Source organism: Sus scrofa, chromosome 1 (genome assembly GCF_000003025.6).
Source record: "Sus scrofa isolate TJ Tabasco breed Duroc chromosome 1, Sscrofa11.1, whole genome shotgun sequence".
NCBI classification, from domain to species: domain Eukaryota; kingdom Metazoa; phylum Chordata; class Mammalia; order Artiodactyla; family Suidae; genus Sus; species Sus scrofa.
This window is the reverse complement of record NC_010443.5, coordinates 249,843,498-249,859,438: the sequence shown is the minus strand read 5'-3', so window position 1 is coordinate 249,859,438 and position 15,941 is coordinate 249,843,498. Positions and strand designations below refer to the sequence as shown.

General features: G+C 42.5%; 1 long non-coding RNA gene across 1 annotated transcript; it reads right to left on the bottom strand.

Annotated features, from left to right (window-relative positions):
* Positions 5,371 to 11,629, bottom strand: LOC102165800. Its single transcript, XR_002339297.1, has 3 exons — positions 11,225 to 11,629; positions 10,675 to 10,777; positions 5,371 to 5,749 (listed from the first exon to the last, which is right to left on the bottom strand). It is a non-coding gene; the product is annotated as an uncharacterized LOC102165800 (long non-coding RNA).

Here is a 15,941-nt window from a genome sequence, read left to right as displayed (position 1 = left end):
TCCAGATGGATTTGGAACAAGGGACCAGTCAACGTTGGCTATCTGGTAGTGTTTTTCTAATGATCTTCTAAGAATTTGGAGTTTGCATGAACTAGCTACCATCTTTCCACCTCTGAATGAATTTTTATCCACTTTAATCTCTGGTTGTGTGTGTACATTCCCAAGTAGATTAGATTTTTTTTTTTTTTTTTTTTTTTTTTTGTCATCAAGGTGCAGCGGTAGCTTGATGTGGGATCTCAGTTCCCAGACCAGGGATTGAACCTGGAAATGCTATGTACTATGTGCAACTTCTGGGTTATCTTCAATTTAAAAGATGTCCTGAAACTGTGCTCCCTTTCCTCTTAACCTTGAGGTGGCACATGACTGAACTATGGCCTAGCGGTAACCATGAAGGCAGGAATAATGCCCTTGGTGATGGCAGAGCAATAGGATGAAAGACACCTGGATTCCTGAGTAACTGCATGGAGTAAAACCACTCACATCCTGAATCACAGCTGAGGCAACACTGGATCCTTAACCTAATGTGCCACAGTGGGAACTCCCTGCTTCTGTATTATTTCAAATAGACTGGCTTAGTCTGTTTGGGCTGCTATAACAAAAACACCATCAGCTGGGTGGCTTAAACAACATTTATTTCTCACAGTTCTGGAGGCTGTGAAGTCCGGGTTCCGGGTGTCAGCAGATTTGGTGTCATGAGAACCTGTTTCCTGGCTCATAGATGGTTCATAGATGGCCATCTTCTAGGTGTGTCTTCACATAGTAGAAATGAGAGCCATGAAACAAGTTTTTTTTTGTTTTTTGTCTTTTTTTGCCTTTTTTTGAGCCGCTTCTGCAGCATATGGAGGTTCCCAGGCTAGGGGTCTAATGAAAGCTGTAGCCACGACCCACACCACAGCTCACGGCAACGTCAGATCCTTAACCCAGTGAGTGAGGCCAGGGATCGAACCCGCAGCCTCATGGTTCCTAGTTGGATTCCTTAACCACTGTGCCACAACAGGAACTCCAATGAAACAAGTTTTTTAGTGACTCTTATGAGGGCCCTAATGCTCTTCACCAGGGTTCTACCCTCATCTAATCCTAATCATGGTTTACATTTTTTGAAAATGAAGCTAACCCTAAAATTAAGAATGAATTGAAACTCATAACTTTAACTGTTTATCAAATTGGTTATATAACCACCTAGAGATAAAAATTATTTCAAGTGACTTTGGAACATATTATTCTGGTTGATGTGGTGTATTCTAGAAAAAAAGAATTGCAAATAACTCAAAACTTCACTCAGTAATTTTATTATTAGGAGAATATTTACATAATAATTTAAAAAGCACATTATGTATCTATTAGGATAGACCAAATGAGGACATTAATGTTATTAGGATCCAAAATTTTCATTGAGAAATGAGATACAAAGTAAAACCCTATGTTAAACTTGAATTGTACATATGAATGTGAACCCATGGTTAATTTTTTTTTTAACTTAAAGGACCTAAAAGCAGTATCTCAGTGGCAATGTTAGCTGAGAATCTAACTCTTATTCTTGATAGTTTTGCTGCCAGTTGCCAGTTCTGGCAAAGCCTCATCATGTTGGTGGGAAAGGATTAACTGCCCTGGGCCAGAAGTGTTTCAGAGAAGGAAATAATTCAGTGTTTAATTCAGCAGCTAGGGATTAGGTATTTCAAAGTTGTTTGCCAGGGGTGAGGTCTGCCCCTAGCCCTTTTCATCACCCTCACAATATCTTTTGTAAAGACCACATCACTCACTAGTGCTTTTATGTGAAAGTGGACTCTCTTGGGTGAATATGACTATGGGGTTGCGTCTGGGTTGGTGTGAAGTGGGAAGCTGAAACTGAGAACACAGAAAATCCTGAGAAAGCAAATCCTTGGGAATCAGCAAAAATTTCTGGGAGAGCTTCAGATTTTCAAAGGCTGTGTAATTGATAGGATCAAAGCCGAGGTGACCAAGGGGATAATGGACAGCCCAGCTACTCTCTGTGTTGTAGGAGGGAGAAATATAAAGTAACACTACCCTGTACCTATGATATGATAAAAGGGTGGAATTGGAAAAATACTAAGGGCTAGAGAAGGATGGAAGGATCTAGAAGACCCAGGGAAGGCTGGATGATGTGAAGAGGAATTGTGGGTTCTCCATCCTCTTTAAGAGGTTTCTCTTGGAGTTCCCTTAGTGGCTCAGCGGTTAATGAACCCGACTAGGATCCATGAGGATGTAGGTTCAATCTCTGGCCTTGTTCAGTGGATTAAGGGTCCAGCCTCACCATGAGCTGTGGTGTAGGTCGCAGATGTGGCTTGGATCCTGAGTTGCTGTCGCTGTGGCATAGGGCAGTGGCTACAGCTCCGATTCGACCCCTAACCTGGGAACCTCCATGTGCCACAGGTTCGGCTCTAAAAAAACAAACAAACAAACAAACAAACAAACAAAAAAAGCCTCTCCCACCCTCAAGAGCACTGTCACTGTTCCATAGCTCCATGGTAGGGTCATATACTCAGTGCTCAGTTATCTGAGGCTGAGGTGCACTTCAGATGAACTCTGCTTTCATACGCATCTCACTGAGACTTGGGGCGCTAGTTCCATTTCATACTTGCTGTATAGTATGGGGTTCATTTTCCCATAACTTTACTATTTACAGAGGAGTCAAAATTTATTAAAATTTAGGAAAAAATAAACACACCAATTTCACAAAGGAACCCTAGAGCCAGCCACCAGCAGAGGTTAACCTTTTCCTTCTCTTCTTGCTTTTCTAAATCAATTATGTTGGCACAGAGAGCCATTTAAGAAACTCTCAGGAAGAGTAGAAAGCTGGGAACAGGGCAGAGCAGGAATGGGAACTAGGGTTTATATGCAAAGCTTACAGACCCTCTGGTCTATAAGAGGGCTCCCTGGTAAAACCCTGATCACAGGGAGTCACTGGCCATGGGTTGGATTATTAAGAGAGTTCGGGATTCCTATAGGAGGACAGAGTCCCTCAACTCTTATTCACTTCAGGTATCTCTGGGCCAAGGCTTCCCTTTGGGTTAGGACTGATATGGAGAACAATGCTCTGAGCCTTTTAAAGCCTTGAATCAGACAGATGCTGAGCCTCAGCTCTACAAGAGGAGGCAAGCCCTCCCTATGTGAACACAGGCACCTGCAGTTCTGGCATTTAGTGGTTGTCGTCTGTAGAGGATAAAGACTGAAAAAAAATCAATTGGGCATGACGTACAGAAAACCCTTCTTGAAATTTTCGAAGAAGGAAAGCTAGAAAATATTTTTTCCAATTTAAAGTGGACAACAGGGAGAGATCACAGGGCTCTATTAATTTAATATGGAAAATCAGATTATCCATAAATCAATGAATGCCTGCAGCTTGCCTAGAGAGGAGAGTGAAAATTCAGTCCCAGCTACTCACTCTAGTCTCTCAAGATCAGGGAAGAACCAAAAAGAGGAACAAAGGTATAGCATTAAAAGGTAAGGTTTTGTCTTGTCAACCCTGGGCTTCCCAAGGTTTAACCTTAATCTCATCTTTCCATGAGGGGCCAAGGTTCACAATCTCTCAGTTCTTAGAGCAAGTCTTGATTAGAAGACAGAGCTCTCAGGGAGGAGGCTCACAAGACGGATTCAGATTCCCTGTTCTGCCCATCCATTCAAATGAAAGCATGAGGGACCTGGGCCATGGGTCTTGCCCATGGATGGCTGTGTGAGATACACTGGAACCACTGTTGGTTTTGAAGGTAGAACTCCTGGATCCTGATTTTGGATGAGCTAATTCACAGCCCCAAGGTTCAGGCTTCCCCTCAGAGGTAACAGCTGGCCTCCATACCTCACAGGGTTGTTGTGAGGATCACATGAGGTAACGTCTGTGAAAGGCCTGACTATTTTTGTCATGGACAAGTTTGTATACCAAGTTTGGTACCTTCGGAGTCTTAGGCTTCCAGAAGTCTCCCCCAAAGGATCATTCCACTCAGCCTCCTAAAATAACACTTTGCTCCTCTCTTCACAAGTAACCCAGGCTTTTGGATTCTCTGACTGGAGAGGCTGAACAGAGTCTAACCTGTACAGAACAAAATTTCCTGGTGAACAGGACATTAATCTCTCTGCCCTCTCTCGTATCCCTCTTTTTAGCATGACTTGTGCAGTTCCAGGGCCCAGTGCAGCCTGGGGTTGACACTGCAGGGGAAACCCATGGGGAAGGGGATGTGAAAGAAAGTCTGTGTGTGAGGAATAAGAGAAACACTGTGAAGCCTGGGATGTGGGGGAATGCAGTGTGTGGCCCCCATCCCAGCCCTCTTGAGTTTAGCTTATTCCTCTTGCTTTCTGCAGCCACCTGGACAGGCTTCCTGTTACAAAGCAGTTTGTGGCAACCATGTCATCAAGATTCCCGCTCTGAGCAGTGCGAGTAGTGGCCATGGAAGCTGACATTCTGCTATCTGGGAAGCCTAGGGAAGCTGCTGCCGCCTCAGAGTCCCATGGCCCTGACCATTCCTTGGGGCGGTGGCGGGGGTGGGGGGTCAGCTCAGTCTCTATCTTCAACTTCTCATTGACTCTCAGAAGGCCCATAACTAGACCTTCTCTCAGCTGTTGTACCTAGTTTCTACCTTCTCACTGGATTCCACAGAGGCCCACATTCCAGACCATTTGCAGATTCTATAGCACTGGCTTTCAGCTTCTCTGGGGACCTTCCGGAGACATATTTACCTCTGTTGTCTCTTCACCTGAGAACCTATGGGGCCCATAGTCCCTCAGTGAACTCTTACTGTCTCCTTTCCTCTCATTGTGTTCTGTCTTCTCAAAACACCACCTTGTCACTCCTTTCACCCCCATCACCAGATTTTTGGGAAAACCTGTCTGGAGTAGCTAAATTTTCACAAAAGATTTCTGAGCATTGTTTTGTTTAGGGCTGAAACCTTCCTTTCTATGTATGGCATGATAGGGTGTTTTAGAATTCTGGCCGTTTGGCCTATTACACTATTTTTTTCATCCCCAGATTGCTTCTCAGTTGAGTCATACCATCTAGGAAATCAGGTAATTCCATGAAATTAATAGCAAAGGAGGCTGGGTGGCACCCAAAGGAAAGTAAGTACAAACCCAACAGACAGTGTAATCATATGCCGTAGCCAAATTACGAGTGAACTGCAGCCTGGCTTTGGACTTACACTGAGGAGTGACTGTGATTAAAAAAAAAAGTAGGGAGTTCCCGTCGTGGCTAAGTGGTTAATGAATCCGACTAGGAACCAGGAGGTCACGGGTTTGATTCCTGGCCTCGCTTAAAGGGTTAAGAATCCGGGGTTGCCGTGAGCTGTGGTGTAGGTTGCAGATGCAGCTTGGATCTGCTGTTGCTGTGGCTGTGATGTATAGTATATACATATATATAGTATATACGTGTATATATATATATAGTATTAAGGAAGTTATCATAGTTCATAGATAAGACGTATCAACAATTTAAATCTGAACTTGACTGAGAGGAAAGAACAAAGAGACAGGGCAAAAGCACATGCAGACTAAAGCATAGAAATTTGCAGCTCTGTCTTGTCTGGTAGGTCTTGGAGGAAGGTGACACTTTCTTCAGTCATCTGCTTTGGCATAATTCCTTTGCTTGCTCTGTTTGAGGTCTCAGGACAGCCTTCCAGGGATTTTATGTCGTGTATGTCTGTTGACTTGGGAGGCCTGGATTTACTGTTGTGTTAGTTGTTAACAGTACCTGGTAAGGTCCTTCTCACTGAAGTCTGACCATAGCCTTCCTCTGAAGTCTGACCTAGTAATTTTAAAAATAAAGAACTTTATGTTATTATGCAAGAGGATGACAGAAGGACAGAGATTTAACAGGATATTTTGGTAATTTAAAAGAAAACTCTTCTCTAGGCACAAAATAACTTGGTCATTTTATAAAAAGAAAACCCTAATATTACTCTTTTTGTGTATGTATATTACAATTTGCAGTAAAAGATTTATAAGCTCTTTCCTGTGAATAAATCCATTAACATGGAATATACCTTTGAGTTTTCCTTTTTACCATTTTTAGAATTAAAATATATTAGTATGCCTTTTTGTGTGTATGTAGACATATGCGAATAATGTATATACAACAAAATTCTAGCTTTAAAATATACTTTATCTTAGCATATTAAAACAAGAATATATATTACTCTGAATTATCTTTTAATAAATTATAATTCCTTAAACCATATTCATCATCTTACCTCATATTATCATTTTCTGTAATTATTATACTAAGTATAGTCTTTATAATTTTTATTAAATTACCATATTTAGCCAAAGTAAGCAACTTTTATTTTCTCCAGACACAGGGAAAACTAAAAGGCAAGAAACCAAGAACTGTCTAACTAAATTTTTATGAGTACACATTTTTAGATTTTACATTTTCAGGAGACAGAATAAACACATAAGCCAAAGGCGCTTACACATTCTATTAATCTATAGCCCTTATATAATGTATATGAAGAAGGATAAATTAGAAGTATATGTATATATAGTTTTTTAGCTTAGGTGTTCAAATATCATATACCAAGTAACAACATTTTCTAAAGTCTTAATATTTAACTAAGTATTTGGAAATTATAATTTTAGTTGAAACATTAAGTCCTCATGATTTGTAGTATTTTAAGAATTTTATAAAATCAACCCCCTTTAAAATACATCTATCCTATGATTTCACTTAAAACCAATTTTATATTTTGTAATTCTAAGATATATTTGTTTCAATGATCTTTGTCTTGTTCCATAAGACTAATATACAAAATCTAGAAAGTTTAAATCTTGTAGTTTTAACCCTAGTCTTATATACACTAGAAAACTGTCTTAGCATTAATTTTATATAATAAAATTAGGGCAATATAGACATAGGTTGTTTTAATCTCTATGATTAACTCATTCCAATTTGTCAAAATTTGTTGATCAGAAATATTATACGATACTTTAAAAAATATACTTTATAAACTTTGTATTCATGAAACAAAATTTAAATAATCAAAATAATATTTAAAAGCTCTTATAAGGAAGCTAATATAAGATCTTCTCTCATGGCTATACTAATGAAGGCTATTTTTTTAAAAAAAATTCTGTTAAAGTATAGCTGATTTACAATGTTGTGTTAATTTCTGCTATATGGCAAAGTGACTCAGTTATACATATGCACATATCCATTCCTATATATTCCTTATATCACAGGATATTGAGTAGATTTCTCTGTGCTATACAGCCGATCCCCACTGACCATCCATTCTATATACACTAGTGTGCATATGCAAACCCCAAGCTCCCAATCCATCCCTCCTATGAAGGCTATTTAAATACTTTCGTCTACATTTTATAATGCAAAAGAAAACAATTTACTGGCATTTTTCTTATCTCTTAGACATTTTTGACCCTTTAGTATGCAAAATAGTGACTTTTTTTTCCCCCGAGCAATTCATCTTTAAAAAAAATCTCCCAAGTGAGGAAAAAAGAAGATAGAACACGTAACAAAAAAGTGGAGAGAGGTAGCTTTAGACAAATATGAAATTGTCACTGTAAAAGGTTACCTTCTTTCTGTAAGAAGAAGGGAGAAAGTGTAGAGGCAGGAAAACCTTTTTCATGTATACACAGAAACAAAAGAGAAAGTCACTACAGCTGCTCTAAATAATAAGTCCTGGGCAAATTTATCAACCCATATAATTAAAAGCCAGTGTTTATTAATCCCTAAAGAAAAGATATGGAGGAGAAATCTCCTACATTAATCACAGTGATCTCTCTCTTTTAGACAGATCAGTTATACGATCTCCTCTTGAGAGTTTCTTTTCCCTTTATGCCCCAGGCATTTCTCAAATGAACATTCTTGTTCATGTCAAAGTTCCCCAAGTGGCCACTATAATTCTAATTTATCCTCAGTGAAGTTATGCCAGGAGGTAGCATAAGCTTGTTAGCAGACAAGCCCATGAGAGATTGCTTGACTGTTGATCAAAGGTAAAAACATGGCTTATGTGGAGTCCTCAACCCTAAGGTTAAGCTGCCTCTACTTGCTGACTTGAGAAATCAGCAGCCATCTGGCTTTCCGAAAGTGTGGTGAGATCTTTCCCAAAGGCAAGTCTTATACCCAGAGAAGACTGGGGAGGGTTCTCAGACAGAGAGAGGACAATAGATAAACAGAAGGCAGGACATAGTGCTAAAAGCCAAATTTCACCATAGGACACTAGTCTAATGGGAAACCAAAAATTCCAGGAGACAAACTGATACTGAAGGACCCAAGAGACAACTGGATTCTAAATTCACTGTAAAATCGCACAAAGACAGACTGACCTTGAATGTTATAAGACTCCGGGGGATTCTCAGATATGCATATTATTACTGACATGGAGGCCAATCCTTCAAAGGGAGGGACTTGACCATATATCAAGAGAACCACCAAATGTCCTAATCAGGACACCCAGAGCAAAGCTGCAGTCTGACAAAGTCAGGTTTATCGGCTCATTGCAACGAGGGAGGTCACACATTGGAAGAACCATGAGTTGTGTCACCAAGAAATGGACAAGTTATAATATGATTTTGCGGGAAGGTAAAAGCTGTATGAAATAGTATTTTGATAAGTTAAAGCAAAGCAGGGCTGTTTGTAAAGGCGCAAGGTCACATCTGGATGGCAAAGTGGATCCAAGGTCTCCTTTCCTTGGAAACTACAAATTAAGATAGATGTGGAATGTTATATTCCAGACCCCCTTATATGAGTCTGCACTTGGGTTGAAAAATCAAGGCAGCTGCTCTGTGACAATGTGAATTAGATCCTGCAGGCAAGAGTGGGATGTTTTCTTCTTCCTGAAATGATTTCCAAAGCAAGTTTCTGATAGAATATGATTTTAGAAAACAAGATTTCTAGGTAACAAAGTAATAGTTATGCTACCTAGCATCAGTCAGACACTTTACAGCTGTAGCATTTCCTTGGGTGGAATATAATTTTCTGCTAACTTTGGAGCTGGCTCTATCTGTGATCCGTGTCTGTTTTTTTCAGCTTAATGAAAGGCATGGCAGATTTTCATTTTCTCAGGCCAAACTAATATTCACTTTTTCAACATGACCCAGTCTCTTGTTTTACTGGCTTGTGGAACTTGTCAGAGAGAAGCTGTGGTGGCATGGGACCTTTTCTGGAAGTGATCTGTCTCTTTCCTTCTTTCCTGTTTCCCATTTCCTGGCATGGGCTATGTAATTCTGGGGCCCCAGTGCAGCTGGGTTGCTCCTGAAGGAGGAACCCACAGGGATTAGAAAGAGAAAGCAAGCCTTGGGGTGAGGTATAAGGGAGTATTATGAAGTTTTGGAGGTGGGGAGATAGGAAGGGGCAGCATGCTTCAGGTGCCCTTACTTTTGCCAGACCCTCTTGTTTCTACTCTTCCTGGCCATAGCCTCTTGCAGTTTTGGTAACTGCTGGGTCAAGATATATGCAGGAAGGGTTGGATAAGCATCACTGGGGGGGTTGACCCACTTTGGGGAACCCTGTGAAAGATGCTGTTCCCTCTGTGTCCCCTTCTGTTCCCATAGCGCCTCTGTTAGAGCCTTCTTTAACTCTGGTCTCCACCATTTTACCAGACCTTCCAGAAGACCAGTTACTAGCCCTCCTGTTTGATCTCTTACACTTCCGGTCTATTTATTAGCCTGTCTTCCCAGGACCCTACAGAGTCTCCTCTTCCCCTGCTACTCCCAATCTTGTATCCGACCCTGCCCCTGCATAATCTATTTTCTTCTCATTGTGCCCTGCTCTTCACAATTGGTCCTGTTCCCTCATCACTCCTTTCACCTCCATACTGGCCTCCCCTCTGCTACCAGAGGCTCTGCCATTGGCTCCCACATTCTCACTCATTTTTTCTTCCACTCCCATGATGGCTTTATCCTCTCTGCCTGGGAGTCTTCCTTGCCTTAGTCGCTCCTAATATTTCATTTATCCCACTACCAGCTTTCTCATATTTTCCACCAAAGTCCTCTCTGCCTTCACTCTGCCCCCCAGGATCCCTTACTCAATCTTAAGACTGGGTGCCAGATCCCTGTCTGCCTCCGGAGCTAAAAGTTTAAGGGACCATCTTCTAACCCTATCATTTGCCCTTCCTCCTCTTCCCTAGAACACACTCAGATACTAGACCCTCTTCCCTAACCAGATTCCACCTCTTGCATGATACTACTCTTTTTGTCAGGACCTCAACCTCTTATATCTCATAATATCCCATTCACGCCATGAATCCTGCATATTCATTTGCTTGTTCCCCCACCATCACCAAATGTCTCCATTCCATCGTTGCCAGACTCTACTTAACATTGACTCAATTTGGTTTGATTTCAATCCTACTGAACACTGTCCTAGAGAGCTTAGAATAAGCTCTGAAGAGGTCATCTTCAGAAACCTGAACCCACCTCCCTTTCCTTCTTCCTTTCTGCTGTATTTGTCTGACTCCTACTGCAAAAAACTCAGGCATTGACTGCTCAAAAACTTTGCCCATTTCAACTTCCTGGAGGGCAGGTGTCTGTTAAGGACTTGTTTTTTCCTACTTTTTTTTTTTTTTTTTGTCTTTTCTGGGGCCGCACCTGCAGCATATGGAGGTTCCCAGGCTGGGGGTCCAATGGGAGCCGCAGCCATCAGCCTACGACGGAGCCACAGCAACGCAGGATTCATTAACCATTGAGCCACAATGGGTACTCCTTTCCTACCTTCTTTTAGTGTGATTTCCAGCAGGAGGAGCTTTTCCTTTCAACCTCTGGGTTCTGTCCAGAAGCTCCTGGAGCTACATCGCAAAGACTGTGGATTTCCAGACTTGGGAGGAAAAAGAAGGGATCATTCTAAAACAGTGTGGAGGGCATACTTCCAACTCAATTCGTCTGCAACTCCCATAGCATTACTTACTGTTGAGCACTACTCCACAGCCCTCTGACCCTTCTAGAGATGTGAAGGCCAACCAGAGTAACTGCATAGTCCATAGGAGCCTCCAAATTCCAAAATTCCAAAATCTTGAGAGACTCTGCACCATAAATGCAGACCTCTTCAGAGGAGTCCCCTTGCACAGTGAGTCCCCTGCTGTTCTGTTCTTTGATGGCAGTCCCCCACTAGTCTCCCTTCTCTTATTCAATTTCTAATGTCCTTCTCCATCAATCCAAATACAGTTAACAGACTCCCCAACTGCTTCCTCAGCCCCAGACCTTGCCCCCACTTTAAAGCCTAGCCCCAGCCCTTGAGGGAAAGTTCTACAGGAAAGGAACTCACCAAAGAAGGACGGAATCTTCTCTGAGTTTTCATGTTAGGAGTATGATGATGGAGATGAATTTAGGATTTTTTTCCAGGATTAAACAGTCCATGGAGACAGTTGAGGCCAAGGAGTTCCCAGCTCTGGAGTGGCCTAGGTCAGCGGAAGCCCTGTGTTCCCAAGCTTCAGGCCCTAAGGAAAAGCCAGAAAAAGAATTTAGCCCCAAAGGATGAGAGGATCTTAAGGAAATCCAAAGCATAAATGCATTGAGGAGGGGAGGTAGGATTAGGGATCTTCCAAGCCAGTTATCTTCTCAGAATTAGCTGACACCCTAGTGACCAAGACCCCTGGTTTTGGCCTCAGATGTAACAGATTTCTATAAAAAGTTACTTGGGGAAAAAGGATGAGCTGCTTGTTTCAGTGGCTTTGTCCCAGGACACACAGCTAAGGGCAAGAAGGTTGCTTGCAAAAAACTACATCAGCTGTGTGCTGTCCACAACTAGTTGAAAACAGACGAGTCTTAAATATCCTCGTCATTGTTCTAAGCATTTGGGACACATGAGTAAGAAAATAAAAGTTCCCTGCGCTGTGGAGCTTACATCATTGGTGCTTGACTTAGCCCCCTCTCATCCCACCAAAAATGCTACCAAATCTCCTTCGCTTGTCTTCAAAGCCCCCGCCCTTCCCTATCCCTCAACCGATTTGCTTTTTGGCTCACTTCTGAAAGGAACCACAGGTCTTCAGATGGGAACTTTTCATCACCAAATCTTCAAAAACGGGCACACCCCACCGCCTGTCCTTCTTCCTTACTGCTGTGTAAAGTGGAGGTCTTTCCGGGAGGCTTTCCTTGACCCTCCAAAGACGAAATTGGTGACCTCACCTTTCCCATCACAACTCTTACTTGTAATTCTGAGCCACTGTCTAGGTCCCCTAAGTACTGGGACCCGCTCTGGCCTGATGTACCGCACCTAATTAACCGTTGATCAATAACCGTTTAGAGAAATTAACCAGCAAGCTTTGGGTGGAACCTCTGAGGGAGAGACCCCGCCCAGCGCGCTTTGGGGGCGGGGGTGGGGCTACATCCCCCTCGGCTGCCCCCGAGGGTGGGGCCATACCTGGGGCGGGAGCACATCCGGGGCAGGGGCCAAAGCCTGGGGGCGGGATCTGCGTTGGGCTCCTCCCTAGGCGCGGTGCTTTCTAGAGACGGCCTTGCGCTTCACCCCAGGATTCTGAATCCCGAAGCCAGAGCTAGGGATTTCCCCTCTTGGGTGAGGTTTGTGATGCGGCCTTCCACCCGCTGCCGCTTCACCTCGGCCCACTGGGGCCACACCGTCCAGGCTGCGGCCTCCCAAGGCCCAGAAAGACCCTAGAGGCCCGGAGCGTGGCCCCATCCTTTCTGCCTGAACTTGAATAGAGCATCTTCATCATTATCACTGTAACGCTGACTGCTGTCTAGTGAGCTCTGGACAAGTCCCTTAGCTCTCGGCCCAGCTGTCGCGGGTCTGGAAGAGGACGGCACACCGAGCTAGTGAGGTGGCCAGAGGGGAAGAAGGAACGGCGAACATTTTGTTCAGCGCCAGGGCCAAGCTGGGCCCGGAGGCTCTACTGTGGTTCCTGACCCCTGAGTTGGCGAGGTCGAGGCTCGCAAGCTCCTGGCAGGACCAGTATCCACGCGGTGCCGGGTACCCGCCGCCTGCTGCGAGCTGTTTTCTGAGGAGCGTGAGGAAGGCCCTGGTACCCGCAGACAGGCCAGGGGGAAGGGCTCGTGAGGCACCGGACTAGAATGGGCAGCGTGACTGCGGAGCTGAGAACTCTATGCTGAGGACCCTGGGCGGACGGATCCGGGCGTCGCACCTTCCTGGCCAAGCTGAGGCCTCCTGCAGATGCGGTGGGACCAAGGGCACAGAGGCTTGCAGCTGCCTTCACCACAGGTACTGACACAGCCATGCTTCCATGGAGGGCCCCTCTGCGCCACGTCCTGTGTTAGACACGGGCGCTGGCGTGATGAGATGGTCGTCACTAGAGATGGAAGGAAATATCATGGTGGTTCTTTTGAGAGGGGCAGGTTTTCTTCCTTTTGTATAAATATGTAGAGAATTTGCAGTGACAGAATAATAGATGGCAGTACCCCGTGGGCTTCTAAACTCCAAACACTGAGTACTAATATTTTGATGTATTTCTTTCCAAGTTGCTATATATATTTTTAATGTTTAAATTATATATATAATATATATACTTAACACTTTATTATAAGCAATGTTTGCATTATTGTACACTCTTCCTAAATATCATTTTTATTGTCTGCCATATTAACTATTCTTTTTTTCTATGATATGTAGGTTTGCTGTAAGTTTTTGCTATTATAAGACGTTACTTAACATGTTTGTGCATAATTACACTTGCTTAGAACTGTCTTATTCCAAAATCGTAAAGCTCTTCTTTAACTTCAGATTATTTTCTCGTCCAAGGTTCTACCCTTGAGTCACCTCTCCTTTTTCTGTGGTCTCTTAGGTGAGATAACTACCCATGTGGTATGTTATTTCACTGTTGACTTCTCCCATTTGCTTCACATATACACATCCAGTTGTTTGCTAACCATTCCAAACCTTGATTTCCCACAGGTACCCCATGCCTAAAATCTGAATGTAGATCGTCATTTTCCTTTGCTATTAACTTCTCTTGCTCAGCTAGTCCCAGTCAGTTAGTAGCAGCTGGTCCTCAAGCCGGACCAATACCAGTCTTTCTGTGCTCCACCTCCTTCTCCATCTCCAATTAGTCAGTCATCATGTTCTGCTGATTCTATTGGTTACAAGTTTCTCAAATTTTAATCTGTTCTTACTACTACCCTGGTATTACCGTTCACACTCTGATCATCTCTCACCAAACTCTGCAGTGGCCTCTATCTGTTCTTAACTAATCTTCTATCTGCTAATCTGTACTTCTTCAGCTTCTGCTGCTCTCAATCAACTCTGTGTTTTTCTACTCCAGTAAAAACACCTGTCTTGCTATGCTTCCATGTCCTTACTCATTATGTGTTTTTTTTTTTAAGTGGAGTCTGGTTGATTTATAATGTTGTTTTAGTTTCAGGTGTACAGCAAAGTAATTCAGCTATATGTGTGTGTGTATATATACACATATATATCCTTTTTACACACACATTTATCCTTTCTCATTTTTTTTTCAAATATAGGTTATTACATGATATTGAATATAGTTCCCTGTGCTTAATTAGGTTCTTGTCCTTTATTTTATATATAGTTGTGTGTATCTGTTAATCCCAAATTCCTAATTTATCCTCCCCTTCCTCTTTGGTAAGCATAAATTTGTTTTCTATGTGCATTTATTTCTGTTTTGTAAATAAATCATTTGTATCATTTTTAAGATTACACACATAAGTGATATATGGTGTTTGTTTTCCTCTGATTTACCTCACTTAGTGTGATGATCTCCAGATCCGTCCATGTTGGTGCAAATGGCATTATTTCATTCTTTTTAATGGCTGAGTAATATTCCATTGTATATGTATAGCACATCTTCTTTATCCATTCCTTTGTCAATGGACATTTAGGTTGCTTCCGTGTCTTTGCTATTGTGAATAGGGTTGCCATGAGCGGAGAGGTGCATGTATCTTTTTGAATTATAATTTTGTCTGGGTATGTGTCCAGGAGTGGGATTGCTACTTCATATGGTAACTCTATTTTTAGTTTTTTAGGAAACTACCTCCAGACTGTTCTCCATAGTGGTTGTGCCAATTTACATTGGTAGAAGTGTTCATTTTTCCGTACTCATTATGATTTTTCTACCTGGTGTTCCTTAGGCAGATAAACACTAGAGTTCTCATAGTCTACTATAGTAGGTCAGGGCTGTATTTTTTTTTTTTTCCCCCTGGGGGATTTGTCCATTTTGTCCACGTTAGTGAATTTATTGGCATAGTTCATAATATTTTCTTATTATCCTTGAATGTTAATAGAGTTGGTGATGTCCCATCTTTCCTTTGTTTTTGCCTTTTTTGTTTATGGCTGCACCCATGGCATATGGAAATTCCTGGGCCAGGGATTGAATCCAAGTTGTGGCTGCTACCTCTGCTGCAGTTGCAGCAATGCCGGATCCTTTAATCCACTGCATTGGGCCAGGGAAATAACCTGCATCTCCACAGCAACCCAAGCTGCTGCAGTTGTATTCTTAAACCCACTGCACTACAGGGGAAACTCCCACTCTGTCATTCTTTTTTTAAAAATTTTTTTTTTGTTGTTATTTCCCCAATACAATTTTTTTTCTACTGTACAGCATGGTGACTTAGTTACACATACATGTAACATACATGTATACATTCTTTTTTCTCCCATTATCATGCTCTATCATAAGTGACTAGACATAGTTCTTAGTGCTACACAGCAGCATCTGTCGTTCTTTTTTTTTTTTTTTTGTCTTTTGTGCCGCTCCTGTGGCATATGGAGGTTCCCAGGCTAGGGGTCGAATCGGAGCTGTAGCCACCGGCCTATGCCAGAGCCACAGCAACGCGGGATCTGAGCCGCATCTGCAACCTACACCACAGCTCACGGCAACGCCGGATCCTTAACCCACTGAGCAAGGCCAGGGATTGAACTGGCAACCTCATGGTTCCTAGTCGGATTCGTTAACCACTGAGCCACGACGGGAACTCCAGCACAATTTTATTTGTAGTTTTAGCTTTTTCCTAGAAAATCCACTAAGCCTGTTCACCATAACTTCTGCTTC